The following is a 15,020-nucleotide window of genomic DNA, read 5'->3' as shown; positions in this document are numbered from 1 at the left end:
CCATAGGTGGTGGCAGTAGAATGAACCACTCATCAACTTTTTTTTTTTTTTTTTTCCTGAGACAGAGTCTCACTCTGTCTCCCAGGCTGGAGTGCAGTGGTGCGATCTCAGCTCACTGCAATCCGTGTCTCCCAGGTTCAAGTGATTCTCCTGCCTCAGCCTCCCAGAGTAGCTGGGATTACAGGCACGCAACCACCACACTCAGCTAACTTTTGTACTTTTAGTAGAGATGGGGTTTCGCCATGCTGCCCAGGGTGGGTCTTGAACTCCTGACCTCAGGTGATCCACCCGCCTTCGCCTCCCAAAGTGCTGAGATTACAGGCTTGAGCCACTGCGCCCAGCCCACTCATCAAATCTTTATCTGGGCACCACTATATACCAGGCACTGGCAAGGCACTGGTTAACCCATTTCTCCATGGAGCATCTGTTGAAGTTGGGGGAAGTATAAAAAAAGATTATAACAAAAGGTAAGCAGACAAGTAAATAAAAGAACTGCGGACTGAAATAAATGTCATAAGGAAATTTAGGAGCTAAAGCAGAGAACAGACGAGGCCTGACTTTTCACCAGGTGAGCAGGAAATGGCCCTGTGAGGTTACACTCAAGCTGAGCCAGACGACCAGGTGCAAAGGTCCTGCGGCAACGAAGAGCTTAGCCAGCATCCGAGGACCTGAAAGAAGACCAGGGTGGCAGGAGTGTTGTGAGCACAGAGGCTCCCGCAAGAGGAGGCTGGAGAGGTTTGCAGGGGCCAGATCATGCAGAGTTTACTCAAGCATGGATTTTATTCTAAGTACAATGGGAAGCTCTTGAAGGGTTTTTGTGGTGTGTGTGTGTGTGTGTGTGTCTGTGTGTGTGTGTGTCTGTGTGTGTGTGCAGGGGAAGGGTGAAGGGGTGACATAACATAATCTCCTCCTCTTTTCCCCCTTCTTCCTCCTTCTTCTTCTTCCTCCTCTTCTTTTTCTTCATTTTCTCCTTCTTCATCTCTTCCTTCTTCTCCCCCTCTTCCTCCTCCTTCTCAGATGACCACTTTTGCAGCTATGTGGGGACAGTTGATTTGAGGTAGGCAAGTGTGCAGGGGAAGGCCTTTTAGGAAGGATGTAGCAGGAACCTGGACTTGGGTCGCGGCGGTCGCAGGGGAGAGAAGGCGCGATCAGATGTCTACTGGGGACGGGATTGATAGGATGTGCTGATAGATTGCAGGGAATGGGAGTGTTGGGGAGGGTCCTGGGTGACTGAGTGCCTGCCTGCTCTTTACAGGGGTTTCTGTCCCACCCCAGAGTGGCATACCTGGCTCATGGGCTCCTGGGTGACCCTAAGAAGCTGTCCCAAGATGACCATCAGGGCCCCTTCCATCCTTCACTGCCACTGATAAAGCTGGACAGCTCTGCCCTTCTCTGGAACTCACCTGGGATGTCTCAGTGACTCTTACCTCTTGCGCAATAGGCAGAATTTTTTTCCAAATGTGATAGTCTCCTTTGCATCTGATGGGGCCATTCTCCACTTTCTAATGACCACACAACAGTCTTGCCTGCAAGTGCCTTCCTAAGCTGGGGTCCTACCTTAGAATCAGTAGTGAGTTAGGAAATCACATCTCTGGAGGGTGAGACATGAAACCGCAGTTTGCAACATGTACCAGTTTCTACGATATAAATACCCCTGCCATGGCCACTTTCAAGCTACCAATAGTTAACCAACTCAAAACATTCCTGAACAGTGAACACTTGGCTCTCACCAGCCTATAGGAGCCAGGCCTAGCTCAGGATCGCATGACTGCTGGCCTAGAACACTATGCCAAACAATTTCCTCCAGCTTCTCAAAACGCGCAGTTGTCCAGGGCAGAAGCTGAGTGTGCAGGAGGCTTGGTGAGGTGATGCACTGAGTCCACAGGTCTGGGAACGAACCCAGTCAGCGACTCACTGCATGCTCAAGTGTGTCTGAATAAGTTAACTTCAAAACCAAACCGAGTGCTCAAGCCAATGTCTCTCCACTGGTGATGGAGAACAGCCTGGCAGAACTTTCCGCATGGGTAGGTTCTGGGGAATGAATGGGGAGTCGGGAAATCTGGGTGACAACTCTGGGTCTGCCACTAATTGGCTCAATGACCTCAGACATGTTGCCTGACCTCTCTGAGTCTCAGCCTTCACATCCCCAAAATGACAGGCAGATGATCTAATAGTCAGCCACTGAGTGTCTTCCAAGGCCTATGGACTGAATGCAACACCAAGGTTCCTGGAGAACCTGTTTCTGACCCAGGCAACCATGCAAGTTGTGAAGCCAGAGGGGAGCTTGAGCACCAAGTTCAAGACGGCAGTCTTGCAAGGCTTTCCTCGAAGCAGCTCCTGCAGACTGGCTCTTTCACCTGAAACGCCGTAGTTTTGGACACAGGTAAGAGTCATGGGGACAGAAAAGGAAGGAAGACAGAGACAACCCAGGGGAGAACGATGACACTCGGTGACTCGAAGGGTATGGGCAATGCAGACAAACGAGATCAAAGAGAGCTCCCCAAGTTGTGCCCATGCCATAGTTTCCCACACCACGCAGAACAGCGGGAGCAGCAGCTTTTGGGCTTCTCTGACTGGTAGACTGTGTTTAATGGCTGCAGAGCCTGCACCTTCCTAAGCGGATGAAGAACTTCCTAGAATGTCCCTTAGGACCCCTCCTATCAAATGATACCAACACCACTCTGTGACTTTGTCCAGGGGCTGTGTGTGGAAAACACTGCCTATTGTGTGGGCCATGAGAGGCCGTGAAGGGAGCTGCACAGACGTCCCTCACCCAGAGATCGGGGACCACCCTCACGGACAAACATCCCCTTTGCCATTCATTCCATGTCCTCCCCAAGCGCATCCTGAAATGCCTTCCTCATTCTATAGCCGGCATACCTAATATCCTCTTCTATAACCCCAGTTCTCTCCATTCGAGGCCACAGAGGTGAACATAGTTGAGAAGTCAGAGGAGGGGGCTGAGAGATGCTTAAACACCCACAGAGTAAGGACCGGACCTTTTTCTTCCTTTCTTGTTCTCAGGCTTTTCTGCACATACCGGGGGCATTGGCTGTTGACACATGAAATATTGAGGCAGCCTTGTCTATGCTCTGGGCACCTTATTTGGGTGAATGTACCTTTTCAAAATCAAGATGTCCTGGGGTTTTTTAAAAATAAAAAGTATGAAAATATCCCAAAACTGAAAAAAGGACTGAGGATAACCATATAAAAACAATTTAAGCTGAGAAAAATAAGCCAGTCCTGTCGAGTCCCAAAGAGAACGTCGGTTTCCATGGGACGTTAGCAAAGTGCAGAGCTCCTAGCAGTGGGTAGGATGGAATGTTTGCAGCCTTTCCAAATAAGCAAACATCCCCCAGAATCCAGCATCCGTGCCCCACATGCTGTGGTTCCAATTTGCTTCCTGTTTTCGGGCCTCCCAGAAATACATCTCACAGACTTTTTATTTTCATCTCCCCACCTTGAAAAGCACAGATTTGCAAGTGTGAGTGTCTTAACGGGGAGACGAATCCAGCAGGCATTCGAGACATTCAGGCAGGAAGAAATGCATCTCATCGGAAATTTTCCATCGCCAGCACTTTTTTAAAAATTCCCAAGATAAATGGGTTTTTACTGGTAGGACTAAGGGCTCCATTATTTTTCAAATACTTTGCTGCTTCTAAGGAGCCAAGAAAATTGGCCATGCACCTGGCCAGCCGATCCAACCTCAAAAATCTTCTGACCTCAATGAAAAGGCCCTAATTTTTCCTTGCCTTTAATAAACGTTTCTTCTCTTCTCCCCAGCAGTATTCAGCATGTGGGGTGGGCAGGCGGGGGGCCCAGTTAATGTAAACAGGCAGGAACACTTGATTCATCAGGATTCTTCCCACTGCTCCAATCCAGGGGTCTCTGCTTCAGACAGAACCCCTATGCAGAGAAGCATGTGACTTAGGACTTCCGGGGGATTCGAAGTGCAAGTACATTATGGCACAGATTTAAATGTTTACCTGTCTATGTGTATGTTAAAAAATCAATTTCTTAGAGATGGTTTGAAGGTGTCAGAAAAGCCAATTCAGGTAGAAAACATGTCTCTTGCTCTGTAGATGCCTCCATTCTGTCTTCCAGAACCTTCGAGAGAAGAGCAAGGATTTGGACTGTGGCCTGGAGACGGAATCTGCAGCGCTCTTTCCCAAGGAATGCATCGCAGCCCCTCAGGCTGGAACAGGCAGGTGCTGTGAAATCTGGCTGACAGGTCAGCTTCAAGGTGATGTGCTTGCTGAGTCTTCTCTTCTTTCAGCGGAGCTCACATCACGCCACTGGTGCCTGGCAAAAGTAAATAATGATGAGTGAGTGTATGAAGCAGGAGGGTCTCTACACACCTGTAATTACTACCTGGCAAGTCCCTGCAGAATGCAGGAGTTCCCCCAGAATGCCAGTGGGGCCATTTCTGGAGAGAGGAAGTCAACTTAGGTCCTCCAGGCAAGATCTAGCTGGAGGAACTAGAATTAAAATTTTATCACTGGACGGATGTTTTGTCGCTTGGCGGGAAAGTTCTGAGTCAAAGTTCCCAGTTTCCTAAGCTGTTATAAACCCGGTTGAAATGCTCACATACACCTATGAGTGTCTCAAAACAAACAAAGCATAATCGCCTTAGAACAGCACTGTCTTATAGAAATATAGTGTGAGCTACATGTCAATTAAAATTCTCTAGAAGCCACTTTTAAAAAGAAACAGGTGAGATGAATTTTAATAATATATTTAACTTAACCAACCCGAAATAGTATCACTTCCTCATGCAATCAATATAAAAAAATTGCTAGTGAGATATTTTACGAAGTCTTCCAAATCTGGGTATATATTACATTTTCAGCACATCTCACTGTGGACGTGCTTCAGGTGCTAAGAGCCACACAAGCTGTGTGCCATGTTGGACACTGCAGCCTTTGAGGTTGACATGTACACCTTTCCACCTTCTGAGATCACCTGATGCATGATAGATTTCCCACAAACATTTCATATAGAAGAATGAACCTGTTATATGTGAAATTTTACTTGATCTGAATATACTAGTGCTCTTAATAAAATAAGAATTACTAAACAATTTCCTTTGAATAGTACCAGGCAGTTCTGAAACCCAGCCTTGGTTGATATTTTCATGTGCTGATAACAGCAACCAAAGTATCATGACTTCTGTTAATAATTGATTGCTCCTTGCAGGGGAAAAATAAATAAAACCGGAGTCTGACTGCTCCACCCCTTAGGGTCGCTTACTAACGTCTGGATAAGCGTGCGTTCTCTGGGGATTAGACACAAAAACTGCCCTCAGGGACAGCATAGCCCAGGGACAGCCAGGCAGACCAACAATGCCTAATGCTGCATTTGTGCAGGGGGTCATGTTGGCAACAATGTGAACGCTTCCTGGAGAGGAGACTCCAGCTCTGCATCCTGACCAGGGACTAGGGGTTCCTCAGGAAGGAGGGCAGGAAGGAAACATCCAGTGAGAGGAAGCAGTAGGCACAGAAGTTTGCAACCACCTGCAAAGTAGGGAGGCACAGGACCTCAGGACCCTTCTACAGCAGTCCTGTAGGCCCAGAGGGAACTGTTTCACCATGGGACAATCTACAACAGTTGTCCGACAAAAATACTTGCAAGCCACATGTGTGACGGATTTCAGGAGCCACTGAAGGGTCAAAAGATGGAGATACGATTAATTGTAATGACCTATTTTTATCTTAACCCACGTTGTCCAAAGCTTTATCGTGTCACTGTGAGATACCTCACGTTCTTTTTCATGAAGTCTTTGAAATGTGGTGTGTCATTGACACCAAGAAGACATGCACGGGTCTAGATGCAGTGTGTGTATATACTGAGTAATAACCTCTGCTCACGTTCCGGGGTCCAGAAGAGAGGTCAGGACAGCTTCAAGGAAGAGGGCTAGGGATGAAAGAGGAGATAAAGTCGCCCACCACTTCTGAGGGGGCAGCAGACTGTGCCAGGCGCTGTAACGCAGGGGGAAACGGAGGCAGCAACTTCTCCCACGTGCTCTCAAAGGCGTCTGTGTCAATAGCATTAACTACCAAACAGAACACTGAGGAATGCTTGCTAAATGTTGCCCAGTGCCTGGACACCAGACCATAAGGCTAACCCAGAAAAGAGCAAGTGCACCTGTGTGGGAGGAGGGCAAGTCTCCTTCACCCGTCATCCCGGGTCACAGAGGCGCCTTTCCCTCCACTGCCGGGGAAATGCAGATAGATGCAGGCTGCCTAATGTGGAAATGTTTGGATCTGGAACAGAGAGGCTCACAGGCCGGCGGGGAGGAGGCAGGGTGACAGTAACCAGCCGCACCGGAATGCCGATGGGGAGCGCTGCACCCACGGCTTGCCAAGACCCCAGCAATATCTTTCCTAATAAGTCTAGCAGTGCCTGAGGCTCCCCTCTGAAGCACAGCCTCTCCCTTCCGTCTTGGTCTTCTTTAAGGGAGAGGGCGTGCAAGCCAAACCCTGCAAGCACTTGGGCGCAGCCCTGCTCTCCCCGGGGCTCTGGGCTCGGCAACAGATCCGCTTTGTGAATGAAAGGGGCATCTCTCCAAGATGGCGCGCTCTACCCTGCGGGCACACCGTGCACACGCCACTCCTCCAGCTGGTCTTGGGGACTGCAGTCCTCTTTCCTGGATGGGTTGGGGGTGGGGGGCTGTTGAGAACTTTCCTCCTCCTTTTCTTCTTCCTCCTCCTCCTGTCTCCCTATCCCTGGAAGAGGGCCATCCACTGAACTTCAGAAAGAGGTCACCCTCCCTGAAAAGGAGACTTGGATTGCTGCATTCAAAGCCACCCCCGTGGTCCCTCAATCCTGGCCACACTCAGTTGCTACAGCAGGGAGAGGTTTCCTAGGCTGGTGTCCCGGCCCCGCGCAAACAGAGCTCAGGATGACGCCACATGTGTGTTTGGGTCAAAGCACTTTTAACTGTGGCTCCAAGAACAGCCTGTACAGCCACTTGAGTTTCCCAGTAACAAGGAATGTACAATAGATGAGACTTTACTGGCAAAACAATTAAAAAAAAAAAAGAAGAAGAAGAAGAAGAAGGGAGAAGCAGCCCAGCCTGGTCTCTTTATAGGGTCCTAGAGCAACCAGTGGTGGCTGGGTTGAAAAGCACAGCACTTAGCCATTCAGCAGTTTATGACCTCAGTTTACTAATAAGTCCTTGTAACAAGATTACCAGAGGGATTTTGCAAGCTTCTAGACCCAGGTGTGGCTGAAGGTGAGCTGCTCAGGGACAGGGGTTCTCTTGCCATTGGGAGAAGGTTAGGAAGAATAATTTTCCGGCCCCGGGACTTGTAGATGATTAACGTGTTTCTTTCGGTTAACCAGAGAGTTAATGGTTATTCAAAGCACTCTTCGATAATGGAGGGTGGAGGGGAGAAAATGAATGTGTTAACCATTAATCCAGGGAAATGCCATAAAAATTAAAATGGAAAACACTCAATCTGGGAAAGGAATTCACTGGCTGGAAGGGTCAGCCAGGCAAACCTGGTGAGGAAGGAGGAAGAGAGGGAGCCGGAGGGAGGCCTTAAAGTTCATGTGTACTCAGAGCTGGCGTTTGTTATTTTTTGTTCCTTTTCCTTGTTTCATTGCTCCGAGGAAACAGAGTAGAAATAGCAAAATCACAAACATGGGAACATTACAAATAAAGTCAGTTTTATTGGTCTTTTTGCTCCAGCCTCCCACAGCTGAGCCTGTCTGACTTGTCCCCTGTCTGACTTGTTCCCTGGCCTCTTTGGGGAGCAGGAGTGGAGCTCAGACAATCCATGCTTGGAGAAAGTCGAGTGTTTTTAGGAGGCTGGTGCTGACAGAGGCATGCAGCTCTGGCTCCCGGCCTCTTCTTGGAGTCACACTGGCGAGCACCCAGACACAGCCATCATGGTGCCTGTGACAGTCACCCTGTTGGCCCCTGGGACAGCATCCTCAATGTCTTGCAGCCAGCCCAGTGCAATAAACAGGAAGACTTTGGGGCAAAACTCCTGCTTTGCATAGGCTACTCCCAGACACCATCTGGGACACGTCCTGACGAGCTACGAGCTGGCATCGGTGGGAATCTCTGATGAAGGATGGGACTCCCTTAAGCATCACACATGTGTGGAGCATTCTCTAGTGTGAAGACCTTTTTAGAGTACAAAGGCCAGATTCTGCCCTCAAGGGGTTTACAGGCCATTAGGGAGATAAAACAATCTAGGGCAAGTGCTGGAGATGCAGCATCAGCCAACTGCTGAATACACTCAAAGAAATGAGAGCCCACCGAACTGTCTGGTAGCCTCCTAGGAAAGCTGAGTCCGAGCTGGGCAGGGAGGTTGGGTAAGGCTGTGGCCGGGAGAAAAGGAAGAGGCAAGGCAGAGAGAGAAAGGAATGGCAGAAATTTGTAAGGAAGAGACCTATTTGAAGAGGAGGAGAGAAAAGAAGTTAACATTGGAAGACAGGTTTGGGTCTGTCTGTGGGAGCCTCGATGCCCAACTGCATTTATACCCCATCAATGGCACTGTGAAAAGTTTTGAGAGGAGAGTGAAATTAACAAAGTGGGGCATGGGAGGAGGGTGGGTCATGAAGGATGAGAACAAGCAAGTCACCATGTGGTTACAACAGTGGCCCAAGGGCGCCCTCCAGGAACTTGGGGAAGGGGAGCCCAGGACAGGGGGAGGCCTCCACCTCCTCTGTGCTCTACAAAGGGAAGGGATCAAGGGGTGAAGATTCCAGCCCCTTTGGAAGTGGAGGAGGCTAGGGAAGAGCTCTTGCTATAGGGAATCCTGTTCTCACGGACCTGGAGGCCAGGGCCTTTGCTGAGAACATGGCAGGAGAGGGCAAGGGCTCACAGAGGGAAAATTCAAAAACTCCAACAACTACTGGGAAGGAAGTGGAGTGAGGGAGGGATGAAGAGCGTGAATTTGTGGGTTCAGTGGACAAGGTTATCTGGTTCTTTCTAGCATCCCAGGAGTTCAGAAAGCACAGGATAAAAGCCACTTACTTTTTCCCTCTACCCTTATGGAGGGTTGACTATGGGCCAGTGCTGGTCTAGGAACTGAGGGGAGATGAAGGACCTCAGATACATATTCTCTGTCTTCACCAAGCTTGTTGCAGAGTGAAGGTAAGAAACATAATACAATTGCAATAAAGAGAAATGGACATGGGTCCTGCCCATTAGAATCAGAGATTGTTAGAAGTACAGACTTCTGCCAACTGATTAAATCCTACCACCACCACCACCATCATCAGAAACTTTCTTGGCACAGGGCACAAGCTTGTGTCTTTTTTTCAAGGCGAATTCTAACACACGGTGTAACATCATGAGTCAGATTGTCTTGGTTTCTATCCCAAATTTACCACTTACTGACTCTATGTGTGTGCGACTGCTCTTGCCCCAGTTTGTCCATCTAAAAAATAGGATAATAGCAATACCTACTTCATAGGATTAAATGTGATCATTCTTATAAAGTCCCAAGAAACAGCCTAACAGAGCAGGCGCGTAATAACTGTTGGCTGTTCGCTAAAGGGCATGACTAGGGTTGTGGTAGGGGAATCACACGGTGCTGTGGGAATCCAGGTGGGGGATCTAACCTGGACCAGAGGGTCGGGGAAGGCTTTCTGGAAGAGGTGACTTCCAAGCTGAGACATGCAGGAGAGTGAGGAGTGAGTCAGGTTGTGTGGGTGAAAGTGAGAGTTCAAGCAGAGAGAACAGCAGGTGCGAAGTTCCCAGACAGGAGACCCAAAACCATGGAAGGGACTGACCGTGGTTTGTTGGGGCTGGAATGCAGGGCGAGGCAGGGCTGCGGAGGGGCAGGAGATGTCCAGATCCTGGAAGTGTTTGAATTCTATCCTGAGGGCCACAGGAAGCTGCTGCAGGGCTTTAAGGAGAGATGGATCCAATCTGTGATTTGTGGCATCCCTCTTGCTACAGTTTGGAGAATCAGTTGAAGGCATAAGCCCAGAGCCAGAGGCAAGTGGAGAAGAGGCTGATATGATCCCAACAAGGGAGACAGAAGGTCTGAACTAGGAAAGGGGCTGTGGAGAGGGAGAGTGTGGGCAAACTGACAAGCACCGGGGTGGCCGATGGCAGTGGGGGGATCAGAAAGATGAGCGTGCCAAGTGTGGCTCTGGACTTGGGCTTAAGCAACCTCTCCACTGGATGGATGTTGAGAAAGGGAACATGGAAATGGAGCACATTTGGGGAGAGAAATATAAATTCAGGTTTCAGTAAATTGAGGTTTTTAGTGCTTATGAGATCTCCCAGTGGAGATGTCTGTCCACTGGGCAACTGGACATCAGACTTTGGTGCTCAAGACCTATGGTGGGTTGTAGATATGTTTTTGGAAACCATGAGCATTTAGAGCTGAGGCTGAGAATTGACATAATGTTCAGTGAAGACTCTAGGAGATGTAGGAGGGGGTTCATAGGCTCGAGGAAGCAGTATTGAAATGGTGGGCCATGGGCCTGCAGTGGAGTACAGGATGGATGAAGTCAGAAAGAGTACTTGGCAAGTGGCAGAAGAGTTAGTAGTCAGAGAGGGAGACCTCTGGGCCCAATATTTTTGTAGTGAGACAGTTATGTGTGACTCTGAGCGTAGCCATAGGCATAGCCATGTGGATGACCAAAGAAGGCAACGAGGAAGGTGAGTGGTCAGCTCAGGAATGGACACCCTGAGGCTGAAGACACTGCGAATTCCCAGGAGATGCAGCAGAAAAGAATAAGCTGGTGTGGGACTCACTGGGGAAGGTGAGGTACGTCCCTGTGTCCCAAGAGGAAGAGGGCAAGAATGAAGAGTGTACAAGAAATATGAATTGCCAAGAAACTCTAGACAGTGCAGGAGCACAGCTGCAGAGGCCCCCCAGAGAGCAGCCCACCATCTTCACTCCCAGGGACTGACATGGCAAAGGTATAGATGTCTTTGCACCCACTCCCCACTGTCTGGCTCCTGCAGGGACCCTGACCAGGGAGAGCCGACTTCAGAGAAGGCAAATATGCCAAAACCCATGTTACAGAGACATTCGCGTGGTATCTCGCCTACTTGTGCAGGCAGAGAAAGACTTGGCATCTCTCCCAAGCTGTATTCTTGACTCACTTTATGAATGAGGGCCTCAGATTTTCCACCTATTAAATGGGATAATAATTCTTGACATCTACTTGCTTCACTTGAACACTATGAATATAAAAGTTTTCCCAAGTGCTTTGAGCTCACATTAAAAGACTCTACCTAAACATTAGTGCACTCATTGCTGGATTGTCTTGGACACCAATCAACTTAAATGGATAATAATAAATTCCTCTGCCTATCTTTGTTGAGAGATTAAAAGAGGGAGAATCCCACAAGACCTTGCTTCTAGAATCCTCTGCTCTATAAAGTCTCTTAGGAAGTCTCTTAGGAAAGGAGTCTGAGGATGCACTCAGATGCAAGAGGTGTCTAGAACTGTTTCTAGAGCCTGAGCCATCTGGATTAAAGCATACAGCACAAGAGAATGAGGATGGAGTTGGGTAATACTTTGGGACCGTGGGCAGATATAGAGTAGATTCCAGGTTCATTTACTCATTCACGTGTTCATTTATTCCGTACAATTTCACAGAGCTTTTTTCATGGGCTCCCTGCGAAGCTCCTAACCACCAACCCCAGCATCTGGTTGCCTCTGTCTGGCCGCAGAACCAGCTCTCCCTGGCTGGACCTGTCTTCGGAGTCAGGTTGCTTGCCTTGCAGCCCCGCACCCACTCACATTCTCCTCACTCTCTAGGTGCATGGGGTAAGATGGCTGACTGGCAGAAGGAAGTTGTTCTCTGGGGTGTGTGTGACCCAAAGACCAACGGAGGGAGGAAGAACAGATGCTCCAAATGGCCACTGCACTTCTCCAGTGTCTGAAGGTGAGATTTCCGTGGGGGCGAGGTGTACAGTCATCTTGTCCAGCTGAAGTTTCCCACCTCCCTAAGGAGTTTGTAAGTTTCTCAGGCATAAGGATCTGAAATCTCTTAACCCGCAGGACTGTTCACACAGTAGGAATGTGTTGAGTGCAACTGGATAAATGATTTAGTCCATAAATTTGAGGACTGGATCATTCCCTTTAAGCTCCTGCTGGGTTAGGCAGATGCCGGAGAGGCTTCCCTGGGTCTTCCATAATATGTTGGCTTGCAGTTCCTTATTTTAACTAGAATTAAAAAGTACAGATCAGAACAGCAACAAAGATGCTGCCCTTGAAGGCTCAGTCCCGTTAAATTAACCCCAAGCAGTGTCTCGTTTAAATGGGCTGCCACTTGCCAGGGTTTATAAAACCAAGTTTAGAAAGAACCAGAACAGAAATTCCCCTCAGGTCCTGAATTTCTTCCATTCCCGCACAGGGGTTTAAAGAGGCCCAAGACTGACAGAGCTTTCGAAGCCTTTCCTGCTCCCTGGGACTCACCTGAGTCTAGTCACGTTTCTGTTGGCGTAAGGAAGAAGATTTTGCAACCACATCCACCCAATGATAGAATGGGAGTCCTCTCCACATAGTGAGGGTGGACCCTGTGCTTGCTGCAAGGGCTGTGCCACTGTCCACGTGGGATGCTGTAAAAGGGACTCCTACCTGGGTGAACGGTGACACCAGCAGACCTCTAGGGTCTTTTCCAACTCGAGGTTTCTTTAATCCTATGGTTTCAAGGCCGGGTGAGGTGGCTTACACTTGAGGCCAGCCTGGTCAACATGGTGAAACCCTGTCTCTACTAAAAACACAAAAATTAGCTGAACGTGGTGGCTTGCACTTGTAGTCCCAGCTACTGGGGAGTATGAGGCAGGAGAATCGCTTGAACCTGTGGGGAAGAGGTTGCAGTGAGCCTAGATTGCGCCACTGCACTCCAGCCTGGACTACAGAGAAAGACTGCATCTCAAAAACAAAAACAAAATCCTACGGTTTCAGGTAATGGGACTCTGGAAAGAATGATGGCAGGACATAAGCTCTGAATCTACAAGAGAAAATGATGGCTTGAGAAGCAGAATTGATTTGATGTTGGGGGCCATCCTCGCTAACAGGTTCCCCTATGAGCTAGCTAATCCAATTCACGAGACAGAAACTGGTCATTTGGATAGCTGGGAAAAAAAAGCATCAACCATGACCCAGTTTCAGTGACAGTGCACAGTAATGGCCTCAATTAGGCGGAAATTGCTGGCGCTCCTGTTCTGCTTCTCCGCGCTCATCCTCCTGAGCACTTTGCACCTAGATGGCGATGTGCGGTTGGTACACAATGTGTGTGAAAGGCGCTGGCATAAAAGTGGTTTTATGGCTGTAGCTTGGGTTTGTAAGCAGAGCAAACAGGAAAAAAACTCAGGAATAAAAGGGGCAATAAAATAATTACATAACGCTTTGAACTCACACTAAATACCACCTTTATTTCAAGGCTCTCAATGTGTTTCACAGGCAAGTTTAGAACTGTAGTTGAATCCCCTTTTATCACAGGAGAAACTGAGTCACTGTGCAGCAAGGGCTGGAGGGCATACAGAGTTAGTTATAAGGGAGGGCTCTGGGAGACATCCCCACTAGAAGCCCTTCAGGGGGCGGGCCAGTGGGAGAGCACCCCTGACCACACCTTTGTTCTGCGTTTATATGTGCAGATTCTTATCCCTATGTATAAATTCTACCCACACATCCCGAGCCATGTCTGAGCTCCTTGACTGTGGCATTAACAATAGGAATAACAACACTTACCAGTTTTGACGCCTACCGTACATCAGGCACTGCCTCCCCTACACCTCATTACCATCTGTGAAGTTGGTGTTATTATCCTCATTGTGTAAATGGAGACAATAAGAGGTGCAATGCTCTGGCCAGGTGACACCCCACACCCTCCAACCCCAAACACACACACACACACCGGAGGTGGCCTCAGAGCACACACTTTCCTTACCAGAGACTCCTGCTTCCAAGATTAAAGAACCAGGTTAACATTTTTCCAAAGAAGCCAGAAACTTCCATTTATCCCTCCAGTCTTCATTTCAGAATATGGAGAAGACCAGGACAGATTCTGACAGGCTTCCCTTAGAGTTGAGGAAAACAGTTTGGGAGACAAACAGCTAAAAAAACAAAACCATGAGGTGAGCTGGACAGGCATACTAAGATCTAACTGTAAAAAGCTCCACAAAAGTTATAAGACATTATTAAATAATGGAGAGAATTCCAGAACTCCAAAAATATTACTATAGGGTGTTCAAATGAGGAAGAATAATTTTTTTCTTTTCTTTTCTTTTTTTTTTTTTTTTTTGTTGTTGTTGAGATGAAGTTTCACTCTGCCACCCAGGCTGGAATGCAGTGGTATGATCTCAGCTCACTGCAAGCTCCGCCTCCCGGGTTCACACCATTCTTCTGCCTCAGCCTCCCCAGTAGCTGGGACCACAGGCAACCGCCACCACGCCCGGCTAATTTTTTTGTATTTTTAGTGGAGACAGGGTTTCACTGTGTTAACCAGGATGGTCTCGATCTCCTGACCTCCTGATCCACCCACCAAAGAATTTTAAAGTATTTATTGTTCGTGGATTCTGTGTGTGTGCATGGCTGTCTGTGTGTGTGTGTGTGACTGTGTGTTTACTATTCAAAATTTGAAAACCGTCCCATTGAATGTATTTTAATTGTGTAATATGGGAACAACTCAAGAGTGACAAGATTACATGTCACTGACACAAGCACTACCCACTGTGGATTCTGCGGGACTCAGTCACTCCTTCTAGGGCATGGCCACAGACCCTCCTGGCTCCAAGGTAACTCTGGCTAGCTGTTCATCAAACCCTCTTCCCTTTCCTCCTGGACAAGCGGGGCTCTATTTCCCAGACTCTTTGCAGTTGAGCGTAGCCATGTGACTGGGTTCTGGCCAATTCTCCCTCTTCCAATGATCTGTAAAACTTCCTGGGCCAATCACGGTGGCTCACACCTGTAATCCCAGCACTTTGGGAAGCCGAGGCGGGTGGATGACCTGAGGTCAGGAGTTCAAGACCAGCCTGGTCAACATGGTGATACCCCGTCTCTACTAAAATTACAAAATTATCCTGGCATGGT

The 15,020-nt window shown here is 48.4% G+C and overlaps 1 long non-coding RNA gene across 1 annotated transcript; it reads left to right on the top strand.

Moving 5' to 3' along the window:
* The first annotated feature begins 1,833 nt into the window (after nt 1-1,833).
* LOC105474595 (uncharacterized) lies at nt 1,834-11,849 on the top strand. Its single transcript, XR_982841.2, has 4 exons — nt 1,834-2,024; nt 2,159-2,383; nt 4,105-4,231; nt 11,742-11,849. It is a non-coding gene; the product is annotated as an uncharacterized lncRNA (long non-coding RNA).
* Nucleotides 11,850-15,020: the final 3,171 nt, after the last annotated feature.

This window comes from Macaca nemestrina, chromosome 1, assembly GCF_043159975.1.
Source record: "Macaca nemestrina isolate mMacNem1 chromosome 1, mMacNem.hap1, whole genome shotgun sequence".
Lineage (NCBI taxonomy): Eukaryota > Metazoa > Chordata > Mammalia > Primates > Cercopithecidae > Macaca > Macaca nemestrina.
The sequence above is the reverse complement of the archived record's forward strand: the minus strand, read 5'-3'. Positions and strand labels throughout refer to the sequence as shown.